The following is a 14,773-nucleotide window of genomic DNA, read 5'->3' as shown; positions in this document are numbered from 1 at the left end:
CGGAGCTTGCACTTACCCTCACTCAGCCCGGCTCGGTGAACTCCAGTGCGTTCCGATGCTTTTCAGCGCAGCACCGCCACCTGGTGGACGGCGGAGGAACTACCTTAATAAATTCCAGCCGGACCCGAATCCAGCGCAGAGAACGCGCCGCTGGATCGCGAATGGACCGGGTAAGTAAATCTGCCCTGTTGTGTATAGGTGGTCAATGCTGTTTGGGGATGTTGATCTGTCGGATACTACCTGGGGTCTTCCTAGGGTAGAGATCGCCTTTACAATAGATAGTAGAGTAAAACAACTATTCTCAGCTGCTATTCATGGACAGGTATCCACGTGAGGATTGGCTCATGTAATCATTGCATCAGAGATTTTGGTGCAAAAATAGACTTTATTACCAACCAGACATTACATAATGTACAAGAAGTACCCTATGGGGCTTATTTACTAAGGGTCACGGATCCCACTGTTGTCGGACTGTTCACGGTTTTCGAGATTTGGGCTGCTTTGACAGGTATTTAACAGTTGTCTGTCCTGGCGATCGGTTTTTGGCGCTGCTGCGCTGGCTTTCATGCGACAGAAATCAGGGGGACGATCCGACTGATTCGGACTGAGCGCAGGATTTAACGTTTTGTCACAAGACAATGCACTTACATGCACCAGGAAGAAGAAGGTGACCTCCATCGGACCTGAGCAGGGAAGCGACACATGCAGGATATCGGGCGCACGATCTTAGTCAATCGCGGCACAGTGCATGATCGCCGGACAATGCACTTTCGTGAACTCCGCGGGCCCGGATAAGTAAATGTGCTCCTGTGTGTTCAGCTGGATGCCCATAGTGGTCAACATTGGCGCCCTGAGTGTTGATCTGTATGGACCGTCCATGCCTTTTGCACATATATGTAAGTGGGTGACTTGGGCATTAGACTGTTAGCTCTGCTGGCACGTGCCCTGATACGTGTAGTCAATGTGCAGCCCTGGTGTCTCCTTCCACACATTGGATGTATTAGGTTGTATAAGGCGCAGTCGCTCTCAGTGGGTGTTTGTCAGTGCGGTTTTTCGCTGTCCACTCAGGATGACTGCAGGATCAAAGGCGATGGAAGGATTTAGGGGATGGAAACAATCCGGCATTAAGCAATTATAACATTCCGGAACGATTCTTCTGATCTAAAATGAACTTATTAAGGATGAAGAAGACATGTATTTTTATTTGTCTGGTCTTGTGCACACATAAGACAGTCCATAGACGCGCGCTGGTCGGATGGCGGAGGACTGCGGCCGCACACAACCAGTTATTATATGTATATCCTCATGTCCCAGGCACGCTGGATGTTATTACAAATGTTCCCTGACAGATCATCATGATTACACTTGTAGCGTTTCACAGTAATTGGCCAGGAATCTTCTACGCCGGGGTACGAGAGTCAGATTATAGAGACTTCATATGATGTTCAGAATTAACCTCTTCTCTTTAGATCATTTATTAATCTCATGTTTGCTTATTTAGTTTCTTACACCTAACACCTTAATTTATGAGAACATTAAGTACTAGTGGAGTAGTAGAGGAGTACTAGTAATGTAGTAGGATGGATAGTGGAGAACTAGTCATGTGTTAGTTGAGTATTAGTGAGATACTAGTGAGTTAAAAATGGGGTAATAATGGGGATACTAATGGTGTACTAGTGGAGTACTAGTGGGGTACTCATGGAGTACTAGAGCAATACTTTTGGGCTGCTAGTGGGATAATAATGGGGTTACTAATGGTGTACTAGTGGCATAATAATGTGGAAACTAATGATATACTAGTGGAGTACTAGAGGGGTACTAGTGGGATGCTAGAAGGGTTATATTGGGAGTACTAATGGGGTACTAATGGAGTACTAGTCAGATTCTAGTGGGGTAATAATGCGGGTACTAGTGGTGTACTAGTGAGATACAAGTGGGGTAAAAATGAGGATACTAATAGCATACTGGTGGAGTACTAGTGTGGTTCTAGTGGAGTAGCAGAGGAGTACTAGTAATGTACTAGTGGGATACTAGTGATTCAGATTTACTAATACTTTTTTGTTACCCCTAAAACCCCCAGTAGGTGAATAAAGTGTTAGTGGAGTACTAGTAATGTGATAGTGGAGCACTAGTGATATGCTAGTGGAGTACTAGTGAGATACTAGTGAGTTACACGTGGAGTGATAATGGGGATACTAATGGTGTAAAAGTGGAGTACTAGAGGGTTGCTACTGGGGTAATAATGGAGGTACTAATGGTATACTAGTGGAGGACTAGTGGGGTAATAATGAGGATACTAATGATGTACCAGTGGAGTACTACAAGGGCACTAGTTGGGTGCTATAAGGGCAATATTAGGAGTACTAATGGAGTACTAGTGAGATACTAGTGGGGTAAAAACGTGGGTACTAGTGGTGTACTAGAGGGGTACTAGTGAGATACAAGTAGGGTAATAATGGAGATACTAATGGTGTACTGGTGGAGTACTAGTGGGACACTAGTAGAGTAATAATAGTAGGGTATTAGTGGAGTACTAGAGGGGTACTAGAGGACAAGTGAATTTCCAATGGGGTACTATTGGGCTACTAGTTCACCATGCAAATATAACAGTTTAGTGAGAGTAACATTACAATAAGATCTACTTCAAAATGCAGAATATTGACTCCACCTATAGGGTAGCCAGTGTTTCACCCTTTAAAAAACCTGTTTCATCCAGTTAATAGTTTTCTTTGCAGTAATGGAGTCTGAATTACTAAGTGTGGAACATTTGAATTTCATACCTTTGCCCAAAAGTTCCAAAAATCTCCCCATTTGGTGTGCTTCAAACTCGAAGAAAAGCGAACTGTGGACAAGTATGCATCGGAAAATTTCAGGGCCTGTAAACTTCTGGTTATCATTCCAGAGTATATGAGAAAATTTGGGGAACATCCCTATTCCTACAGTATATTTAAGTTATACTTCCACATCTAATTGGAGAAATATGGGGCAGCGAGGAACATTAGAGATAACTTTGTTCTTTCTTTCTGACCTTACGTTGCCTGGGTAGCCTATTGATATCAATGTCTATCATGTAATGCTTCTTTTCCCCTGTTGGGGCGCTGTAGGAAACAACAGATTAAAAACTCACAAATGATAAAGTTTTCTGAATTTGAACCTTGGTTGTAATGGAGTGTTGGAATATATAATGTATATACAAATAGCATGCCTAATGTAGCGTCTACATTGTAAATGTTGCTGGGCAACAGACAGAAAGACAAACAACCGCGGCCACAAAGTAACTTAATGCAGAATTCAAGCATGAAACAAATGAATTGACTTGGTAAACAGGGTGAAACAAAACCCTAGACTGCGCCTTTCATAGATTCTGTGCCCAAAAGCAAAGTTTTGGGGGCATTTCCCTAACTGGCAGAGCAGACATTATTAATCATCTACTTTTTTGTATCCGCTGACTGATGCTATTCATAGAACTCTTCTTGGCTGTAAAGTTTCCCCTCAAGTCCAGGTATTGTCTGCGCTGAGTGGACTCTTGGCATTACAAGGTTTTATTGATGCAGTAAAGTGGGGTGAAGGCGGGAGGTTGGGGGGGGAAGACGGTTTACCACCACTGAACAGACACCCGAAAAAAAAAGAGCTTGATGGAGGAGAAGTGAGGACTTGTAATTCATGGCCCACTCTGCTGTGTCTCCTTTCTACCTCAATACACTCATTGCTCTCATCAGTCAAAGGGATGCAACCAAACCATGGCTCCTCTCCTAGCAACTGCTACCTCCCAGACAAAAAGCCGTGTTGTCTGCTGCAAGGGAAAACAGACGGAAATTTTGGGGCAAACAATGGCAGACACATGTTCGTTTGCATCTCAGTGCAATGCAACAGTTTATTATGTGATTAGCAATGATGGAAAGGCTTTACACCATACGGCTTATTCAATAAACCGGACTCCGCTTTAGCAAATTTTCGTCTCCATTGTGTTGTACGGACATCTGCAGTAGGGAAGGTGTTATGTAAGCTGTGAGTAGTCGCTAGGAAGAAGGTGTGGAGGAAGGGGTCGTGTTGTATGGAATATTCTTATTATTGATACTACTCGTTACGTTGATATTGTTACTTTTACTACAGGCAGGTTATTAGTAGAGTGGAAGAAGAACATTGTTAGTAGATATGGTAGTTGTAGATAACTACCTACCAGCCTATTGCCCTGCCGGCTGAGCCAACTCCGTGACCGCATCCTCCTTCATGCCCCTTCAAGCCCCCCTGGCATGGAGGTGACAGAGAGGGGAACATAATGGTAATAAGCTAGCATTTGCCATTATTTCAGGGCTTCTACACCTGTGTCCTGGAGCAGAAGCCCCCCACTGAGTCTAAGAACTGACTAATAGGTTCACCCATTTCTGGTACCCAGCCCTGGTGCGTCCCTTCTCCTGATGATGTGGTGACCTGTGTAGGATGGTAATAACCATAATAACTATTGTTACCATTACTCTTCTCTATGTTTATCCTGTATGGAAACCGAAGAAATAGTAACTGACTGCGAATGGAAACCTTCGGAGGACCCTAAACTTACATCCTTTCTTATCTCCCTTTGCCACGTAGGTGAATACAATCAATTGTTTCCTGTTATCAGCCATTCCAGACTTGGGAACAGGAAGTTCATAAAATTCCTGATTTTCCGATCACCACTTTATCTCCAGAAACATTTACATGACTGGAATCAGTGATGTCCCTGGTTATTACCTAGGAGAGCACCTCCCGTCACCTGTGACCTCCCTACATCAGGGTTGTCCTGCTCTCTATACATCTGACTATACAGTATACGACGTGTGTTTATCCACCTTCTCTTTTCCCCCCGTTCCTGAGCGATTTCTCTATTTATTCCCAACTCTTCTCTGTGTTTTCTGTCATCCTGAAATGTTATCTGACTCCGAGAGACTCTATCTTAACAAGATCAGCAGAGCAGAGTATTGAGGCACCTTATTAGTGCCGGACAAACTCAATATTTCAGTATTACCAGTTGCTCTTTCTCTATCGGTGATTTTCTTCTTGCTCATTTGTCAGAGGTTAAATTACAAGACGGAGCGGTGCCTATAGGAGTGTGTGGATCGTTTGCATATCAGGATATTAGAGATAATGGTTACACTGTGATCCTTTAGGATAGCACCTGTCCTTGGCATGTGACTGTCATTGCATAGGGGATATAACTTTACAATGTGGGTTTCATTAGTAGAAATGATCTGAACATTAGACTATAGAGACAAATTTAAAGGGATTATTTAACACATTTGTTTCCTAACACACAGGAATACAAAAAACCTTCCAGGACCATTAATGGTCCATTAAAGGTCCTTAAACTGAAAGCCTACAGAAGAGACCCCCTCCTTTCCCAAGAAATATGGTTCTGGTACAATATGTAGGCAGTAAATGGCAAACTATTAAAAAAATTAGACTTGTGGCCCCCAATTTTCATATAGCTCTGGGCCCATGGCGGTCTTAATCCGTCCTTGGTTGGTTATATTTTAGTTTTTTCCCTATTGAAGGAGGACAGTTTGTTAGGATTACACGTTCTGAATCGTGGCCTTAACTATTGAATACTTATTATGTGCCTTGGGATTTAATGAATGGATCAAAAGTAGATTAAATACCTAAAGAGAATAGTTTATTTGAATAAGACGTTCCCTCTGGAGATAGGTAGAGGAGCACATTCATCATGGGGGACCTGCATCTCCTGGAAGAACTTTACAGAACAGATTTTTCATACTTGCTTTGATCTTTGGTATCCACAACAATGTGATTGTAGATAGCGGCGTAGCAAATCTAATGCATATTCGTTCTACATACAGAGGGGATACTGGAGTGACGCAGGCATTCCTGTCCTCCGCATACTGATCCTTCTCCAGATGTGAGATGATGCTGGTCTGATATCAATGAAGGGTTAAGGATATTTTGTCCAAATAAGGTTTTGCTAGATTATGTTAGATATACGGTACAAACGCATGCAGTAACTCATAGCTAATGGAATTGAAGCAGGATGGCAAGTACCTAGACACAGCACCCTACCAATCTCAAGAACAGGGTCCTAATAGAATTGAGTAGAGTGATAATGTCCCTTCATGACCATACAATCTGGGCCAACTGGATGATGCTGGAAACCCTAGTGGTCTAGTCCAAAATGATCTATATTGAAGCACTCATGACATGAATACCATAGGTACATTTTGGAGTAGCTGTTTGCTAAGTGTTCAACAATTTCTCTACCCATACCCCAGGACATATGTATACCTGGTTTAGCTGATCATGGAAGTTCTCTCAGTAAGTAGAGATGTATAAGCCATAGACACCTCCGACAACAAACTCTGACAATGGGAAGAATTGGGCCATCACCGTGCACATTAGATGGTTGGACAGTCAAGTTTGGACAACATTCATCTAAAGTATCTGTTGACCAATTTCTTTCCATACAGATTTCCATTGGATATCTCCATTGGTGTGAATTGTATGTAGTTCTTAGTTATTAAAGTGGAGGACCCAATCTTTAGTGGTGGACCCAATCTTTAGTGGAGGACCCAATCTTTAGTGGAGGACCCAATCTTTAGTGGTGGACCCAATCTTTAGTGGAGGACCCAATCTTTAGTGGAGGACCCAATCTTTAGTGGAGGACCCATTCTTTAGTGGAGGACCCAATCTTTAGTGGAGGACCCAATCTTTAGTGGTGAACCCAATCTTTAGTGGAGGACCCAATCTTTAGTGGTGAACCCATTCTTTAGTGGAGGACCCAATCTTTAGTGGAGGACCCAATCTTTAGTGGAGGACCCAATCGATAGTGGAGGACCCAATCGATAGTGGAGGACCCAATCTTTAGTGGAGGACCCAATCTTTAGTGGAGGACCCATTCTTTAGTGGAGTACCCAATCTTTTGTGGAAGAATCACTTAACCAATTAGCTGACACAATACTGTACTACTTATACAACTAGTACTGCTAATACCAATGTATAGCTGTATACTGTATCACGGATTATAATACTCCTTGCTTCCTCGGATTACTGTTGTGACTGCTGTTTATGTAACGTTACAGTACACCACCATTATAGAGGGAGAGCTCTTTTATAGAACATGGGTGATGTTTTTAGGTAGAGAAGAAAACATTTCATTGTAGAGTAGCTTCTATCACAACATTGTCAGTTCCCGCCATGGCCCGGGCCTCATCCCGCTCCACTACTATCTGTTATGTAATTACAGGCAGTCCCCGGGTTACATACAAGATAGGGTCTGGAGGTTTGTTCTTAAGTTGAATTTGTATGTAAGTCGAAACTGTATATTTTATAATGGAAGTCCTAGACAATTTTTTTTCTTTTGCCCCAGTGACAATTGGAGTTTCAAAATTTTTGGTGTAATTGGACCAAGAATTATCAATAAAGCTTCATTACAGACACCTTACAGCTGATCATTGCAGTCTGGGACTATAGTAAAGCATCCAGAGAGCTTTAGCAGAGGGCACAGTGGGCAGAGGGGTCCGTCTGTAACTATGGGTTGTCTGTAAGTCGGGTGTCCTTAAGTAGGGGACCGCCTGTATAGTCATTTTTTACACTCTCTCATTGGACTGGAAATATTTTGACACATTGTAATGTATATAATATAACAGACACGCTTGGGATGTTTTTCAGTGTAAGACCGGTTATACTGATGCGGGGGGCCCTTATGTTTTCCTACATGTAGGACATTTTTTGGAAAACTGAAGTGCAATATTGTACGAAAACTTTTGCACTATAAAGGACTATAGGCGTTTTGAAATCACAATCAAATTTGCAATATCTTTTAAAGTGTACAAGAAAAATTGTCTAAAATGGAAAAAAATACCTTCTTTTTGTATATGTTAAAGGGGTATTCTCATCTGGGCATTCACATTTAATTAAATTCATTTGTCATATATAAACATTTCTTCAATTGGATGTTATTAAAAAAATGTTCCTGTGTGAAGATAATTTCTCATAAATGTAGCCATGCTGTCCCTTAGAAACCAGATAGCTTCCTCGGATACGACCACCTCACATTTTGGCAGGTGTGGCCACACATGTGCTATTGAGTCCTGCCTGACCCCCTGGATTCTGCGTTCATTACCACAGGACGACTGTGGGACATGTAATAACTCCTGGACATTTAATATTCAGAAACTTTTTGTTTCCTTGTGCAATCACTCCAGCAGAGGTGGCCGTATCCAAGGACCCTAGGACTACATTTATAAAAAATTATCTTCACACAGGAACATTTTTTTTTACAAAACATCTAATTGAAGAAATGTTTATATATGGCGGACAAATGAAACTGAATGTGAGTGCCCAGACAAGAATACCCCTTTCAGTATCAGGACTGAGCATTATTTGCCATACGTTCCCCATTGATCTTGTGAGATGTTTTTGTGCAGCCTCTATTACCATGATCCATGACCCCAGATTTTCTACACTAGCATTTGCCCGAGTCCATTTTAACAATGCGTTTTATAATTAGCCGAATAATTGTAACCCATGACGCTTCATACCCCGTATTACCGAGGAGGAGAATGAATCCCTTTTTCTATGTATATTAGCTATTATTTCCCCTATAGAATTCACAAGTGATTAAAACAAATTCCTTTGTCCTCCAACTTGTGGAGACACATTGAAAGAGCGAGGCGCTAAAGGGACGGCCAGATTAATCAAGGAAAGAAGTAAAGCGGCGTCCAATTATTCATCTCTTAATGACAGTCAGCAGAAAGCTGCAATGTTTCGATAAATGCGGCCTACAGCCTCGTACAGTCCAACAGCCGGATTCCTTGTGAATTGAAACACAGGGCTGAACCCGCGCTCCTCAATGGAAATGCTAATTCCGCATGATTAATATCTTGTTCCTTTTTTGTCAACATGCATATTAAATAACTTTCTTTAGAGTTTAATTGTAACTCACGGTTCTTCCAGTCTCCTGGGAAAACGGAGGATAGAACTCAACTTGAAGAATCTGATTTCAATCATTCTATTCTCCTTTTTTTGTATCCAATTGTATTTCCTGCCGTTTTTTTCCCAGCGCGTTTCATGCGTCAATTTAATTATAGGGAATTTTATTTCTTGTGAAGCCGCCTTTATTGTGTTACGTAGCCATGGACATGAGACTATATGACTCCAAGAGGGGTTTGGCACGATTATTTGATGGTCACTTGACATAGTTGCATGACAGTAACGTGTTTCATAGATTTTCAAGTGTTTAGTTGTCAAGTTATGACTTCTATTTTCAGTCACTGGGTTCGGCCGTGAGGAATAGTAATAGCTTGGATGCCTACAATTAGCAATAAATGTGGGGATTTCACGCTCCGAACAGCAATGTAGTGTCACACGCGATATTATTAGCAGAAAGATTCTTCATACTGACATTATACAATGTATCAGTTATAGAATTTCTCAGAATATTATGAATAAATACTAAAAAAAACTTCTGTAAACCAGCACTTTTCTGGCCAAGGAGCATGAGGAGTTGATGTCTTATGGGCATTCGGATAACACATAACACACTATACATAAAAGACTAGTCTTGAACCGATTGCCCATCAGTTTTCAGAGGACTTCGCATAGGTCTCTTCACCATGTAGAAATGTCCCTATAACAGTCACATGGGCCAAGATAATGGGACATTTTGTTCAGTATGCTCATAAAAGGGCCTTGCATACTGATAGTATCATCATAATATCTTACTCGATAAGTTTAAAATAGATGGCGGTCCAGCAAGTCCAACCTGTCAACTTACGATTCATAGAAATGCAAAAAAAAATCCGTCTATCAGGGTTTCTTTGCCTCATTTAAGATGTACAAGCCCCAAGAAATGTGACCCAATGTATCTTTTAGTGCCCTTTCACATACAAGTAAATCTCCATATTCATATAGGGTCAAGGTAAATTTCGACTGTCAGATAAAGTCGAGACAGGAAAGGATCAGCCATGTTAATTTTTCACATGCCCGATCCTTTGAAACACTGAAGTGTTTGCAACTTTATTTGCTCTCCCCTTTTCAGAAAACACTGATGCTAATTGACAGTGTCGGCTCCATGTTTCAGTAGGCCCCTGGGCGACACAGCCTCAGTGGGCCCTTTTGCAGTAAACTCACGTGGCAAAAATTAAAAAACGAAAACAGTCTTCTGTTCTCTAAAATATTTCCTAGTTTATCATACCCCCTTTATGTACTTGCCCAAGTGCGCCCAGTGCTGGCGCCGGCCCTGATAACTGAGCATACATGTATATAGGAGTAAATAGGATTAGCTTTCCAACAGCTACTGTGTGTTCTCATGTGTGTCACACTCATGGTGCTATAGAAGTAGTACGGCATACCACTAATGGTATAATTTAGTGTAATGGTAGGGCCAGGTCCAACTCCTGCTGAAAGGTACATCAAGTAGAGTGAATAGACTGACTACATCATAGTTGGTATATAAAATAGAAGGATAGGTCCACTCATTATAAACGGGGCGTCTGCTGATGTTTTTGGAAAATCTAAATTAATTACTTGCTCGCATTTGGCTGCAGATGGTAGGAGGTGTAAGGTGGGGAGAAGAACCCAGCTGATAGCAACCATAATATAAAGCAGAACAAAGAACATGGAGGATCCAAGGCTACGAAGGACCTTGAGACTGGCAGGATTCTGCCAAGCACAATTTAATAGACAATGCATTCTGCTTCAATACTTTCCTCCTTTCAAAGCAATATTATCAAGAGTGTCCATATGACAAATGAGTCCATTGTGTTATCAGCCTATAGGTCTCCATCGCTGGTGCCTTTGTCTCTGGCATCTACAATATCACTGTAATTCAAATGAACCAATTAATGGTTGACAAAATGGCCATCCCCGAGCCACCATGTTTGGTAACAGGAAGGGCAGCGCTGAGAGTCACGTACAGAATAAATGCCTTGTGTAGGCCACTGCGAGGGCGCGATTAGCCTGACTGTGCAAGACAATTGCGGAGGCATCTGCTTGCTTAATTTTGAGAGAAAATTTACCAGATGGAGACTGAAGATTTAAGTGATTAGAAGGTAGTAGATAGGAATACAAATTGGATTAAAAGAAATTAGATTGATATAAATCGAATTGAGTCACAACAGTTTGTGTTGTTCATACCAAGGGCTAGTGGATTATGGGAGAGGCAGATGCTTCAATGAGATAGGAATTAATGTGGCTTTGACAGTCCATCTGGGCAGGTCTGAATATCGAGTACGTCCCTAATCTCTCTCTCCATTTATCAATGCCATAATGTTAATTAGTACTTCATTCATTAAGTTACTTACAGAGGGAAAAAATCTCACCCCTAGTATCACTCAGCTCAAGTTCTTGTTACACTGCCAAGACCTGAAGATTCGTCTTTCGCTGAGCTGGCTGCAGATGATTGCTGCTCTCGAGACCCTTAGCTTGTGGCCGTGAAAGGAAACCTGGTGGTATTTGTTTGGCAATGTATTTGCCATCATAAATTGTTTGGGACCTGACAGCCTGCTTTTATCACAAAACACATTATCCTAGTGGGGGGATGACTGTGGTGGGTTAATTCGCCCAACAGGACCTTGTTTGCTTTAATGACCTTCCCCATTAAAGATATCCCGGTATTAATTTACTCCCCATGGAGGAATTAATAAATCTCATCTCCTATATAGAAAGTATACAAGTTCGTGAATTAAAGGGTTTGGGTATATCTCGAGAAAAGGGAATTTCTGAAAAATTTCATTCATTATATTTGGCAACATTTTTTCAAAATACTTAATTTAGGTCTGAATCGAATTGGTCTAAGATGCGAGGTCATGGAAGTCTTGACTGTTCTCCTGGAGCCCATTGCTTGGCGCCTCTCCCTGGTCATGGCAGAATTTTTGTTAAGATCAGGGATCCTTGACTTAACCTACTTTACATTTCTTCGGAAATGTAACTAGGGATAAGCATCGGAGCATGCCGAAAATGGCTCTAGGAGGTCTTCATGGTTTCCATGACCTTCCAACCATAGGACTTAGTTATCAAGAAGCACCAGAAGATTCGGATTTGTGCTGCTTCACTCATATCTAGTCATATAAATTGGAGTATATGACTTTATATAGAATTTAGGGCTTCTTCTAAGTTGCCTTCTTAGTTTTTACCCATTAACCTCTTTATAGGGACAAGAGCATTACCTCTAGTATAGGGACAAGTCACCCCACCGATTTCTGTTAGAATTATCTATCTATCTGATCCTTATTGTTTCTGAGTAATCAGTAGTGCTAAGTTGGGCAACCAATATGTTAGTTTCTCTACTATTAGGTGGGCGGAAGCATGGGGTACCCAACATATAATTCGCGAATGATAGGGTCTACAGGGAAAATTCCATCTGCTCCAAAATCAATGGAAAGGCACCAATTGAAAGGTCCAAAAAGTTAAGAGTTTGTGAAGGTGATGTAAGGTACAGGATGAAATTTGCATGTATAGAACATATGTGAACAGTTCATTCAGCAAACATAAGCCCTCTTCCCCGCATGTATACTGTCGTGATGCTCTGCAGAGACCAGGGCCATGCTCATTCATCCTCGTACATTTACTATGTGGGTATTCATTAAATCACAGCTTTATCTAGGTCATGGAATAATAAAGTGAATTGTTGTAGTGTAATGGCCATCCCGCGTCATGCTGCTCGCCGTGGAAAGCGCTAAATTTAGAGATTCTTCTTTTTCTTACTTCTTAGCTCCATTATGTCTATAGGAATGACTAATAGGAGATGCTAACCAGGACCTAGTTAAGAACATCTACAAATACAAATCACTCCGGAGTCTCCGGGGAATAAAGACGCCTTCATTTGGGCAGAACACTAAACCTTTATATCTTCAGATCCTCTCTAGGAGATCACAAGATAAGGAGATGGCAGCCAGTAAATGACGATGTGTCCCATTCATGTGTTTTTATCACACAATCTGTGATATGGAGTTCAATACTAATTGTATATTCTCACTACATAGATACTCCAGGCCCATGTGTCCGGAGCATAGGTCCCACTGTACATCAATGGCTTCTAGCCATAAGCGCGTGGAGGCAGAAGACCTAGCTATAGGGAATGGGCACAACCCAGCAATGTTTTGAGGGCAGGGTTGGTCTTATTTGGGAACTACATGTGTTATATACTGTTGTCCGGTGGTATTATTTAGACACTTTGGTGGAGATTTATAACAGCTATAAAAACAGTGATTTAGTCTCAACTTAGAGCAATACCCAGGTGGTTCAGTGGTCTGGCGAGGGGCATTCCTGCCAGACCTGGCCTACATAGCATCATAGCTGACCAACGGGATTTATCATGACGAATCCGGCACGTGCTCCAGTGTATGATAAATGTTCCCCTTTGTGGCAAATTGCATATTACAAAATCCTTCTAGGCCTATCTACATGGAGTGGGAGTCACACAGAGATAGCCGAGTACTGCACCTGCACAACCCCACTCCATATATACATGGGCACAAGGGACAACACATTCTCATGATTGATGCAGATTCGGTAGCTCTGATCTACAACTTATCCCTGAACCTGTAGATAGCAGATAATTTTGCTTCATATGCAAACCCCTTACATTTCTTTTCTATCCCTTTCTTCCGACCATATTTGATTACCTTGAGACCAATCCCTTACAAAACACACAAGGTGGCTGATCTTGGTGCAATTGGCCAACCATCGCTTCTTACTTCCCAGTTTTTATTATAAACACATGAACCCTCAGTCATCCATGGTCAGCTGGGCTTTGTACCATGTAAGGCCTCTTTCACAAAAATGTTTTTTTTTTCAGTTATGTGCTATCAGTACTGTACTGTTTCGGTACGGGTAGCATAAAGCCATTTGCATTTAAATGGGCAATACATCCATCCATTTGAATGGACGTATTGCCCACCCCCTACTGTACTATACTCTGGAAAAAGATAGAGCCTGCTTTATCTTTCCCTGTATGTACGGCCGTGCCACACTCCTCCCTGTGCTCGCCCTGGGCAGCCATTATTAAAAGTGATGCAAAAATTGTGCGAAGGGTTTAGGGTTATACAAAGTTAGGATGTTATCCCCTATCCAAAGTATAGAGTATAACAATGTTATCGGTGTGGGTCCAATTGCTGAGACCTCCACCGATCATGAGAACGGACCCCCAACGATCCAAAGAATGGGGGTCCTGCCCCAACAGATGGAGTGGCAGACCAAACATGTGCTATGCCGCTCCATTCAATACTAAGGGAGTGTTGAAAATTTCTGAGCACAGTGCTATGTGTAGCATTCCCATGCACTGTATATTTCAATATTGGAGATAGCAGATTAATATCCGGCACCCAATACAATTGAAATGCACAGCAGAATCTATGTTCAACCTTCTGCTCCATGCATTATTGAGAACCAGACCCCAATTCTCTGAATTGCCAAAGATCCTCTTCTTGTGATCATTGGGGGTCCCAACAATCGGACCCTTACAATATCCTGTGAATAGAGAATAACATGTTAACTTGGTAAAACCCCTTTAAGTTCTGTATAGTATACTGCCCTTTCTATTGAAAATTCCTTTAACGTGGACCCAGTTTAGATTTTGGAATAAATATATGGTACCCCTGCAGTGTTTGATGTAAACTCCCACCACAGGTCTCCAACCACTATTCTTGTTATACACACAGGTATTTCCAGTTAAATCAGTTTTAGTTGTATGATCCATCGACCTTTCCCCTAAATAATCAGAAGAGCCTCATTGTCCCTTATGTGTAAATGTTCTCTTTGTTGCGGATAGATCGCCCTCAGCAGGTGC

At 41.7% G+C, this 14,773-nt stretch overlaps 1 protein-coding gene and 1 long non-coding RNA gene across 16 annotated transcripts in view; one reads left to right on the top strand and one right to left on the bottom strand.

The window, feature by feature from the left end:
- LOC140119479 (uncharacterized) overlaps positions 1–9,057 on the bottom strand; it is a 51,927-nt gene extending 42,870 nt beyond the window's left edge. Inside the window, exon 1 of the long non-coding RNA XR_011853375.1 lies at positions 8,930–9,057. This is a non-coding gene — a long non-coding RNA (uncharacterized lncRNA). The remainder of the gene's footprint in view (positions 1–8,929) is intronic.
- Positions 1–14,773, top strand: part of ROBO2 (roundabout guidance receptor 2) — a 766,105-nt gene that overhangs the window by 433,740 nt on the left and 317,592 nt on the right. The window lies entirely within an intron of this gene.

The sequence above is a fragment of the Engystomops pustulosus genome, chromosome 2 (genome assembly GCF_040894005.1).
Source record: "Engystomops pustulosus chromosome 2, aEngPut4.maternal, whole genome shotgun sequence".
In the NCBI taxonomy this organism is placed as follows: domain Eukaryota; kingdom Metazoa; phylum Chordata; class Amphibia; order Anura; family Leptodactylidae; genus Engystomops; species Engystomops pustulosus.
This window is presented reverse-complemented; position numbering and strand designations above follow the sequence as displayed.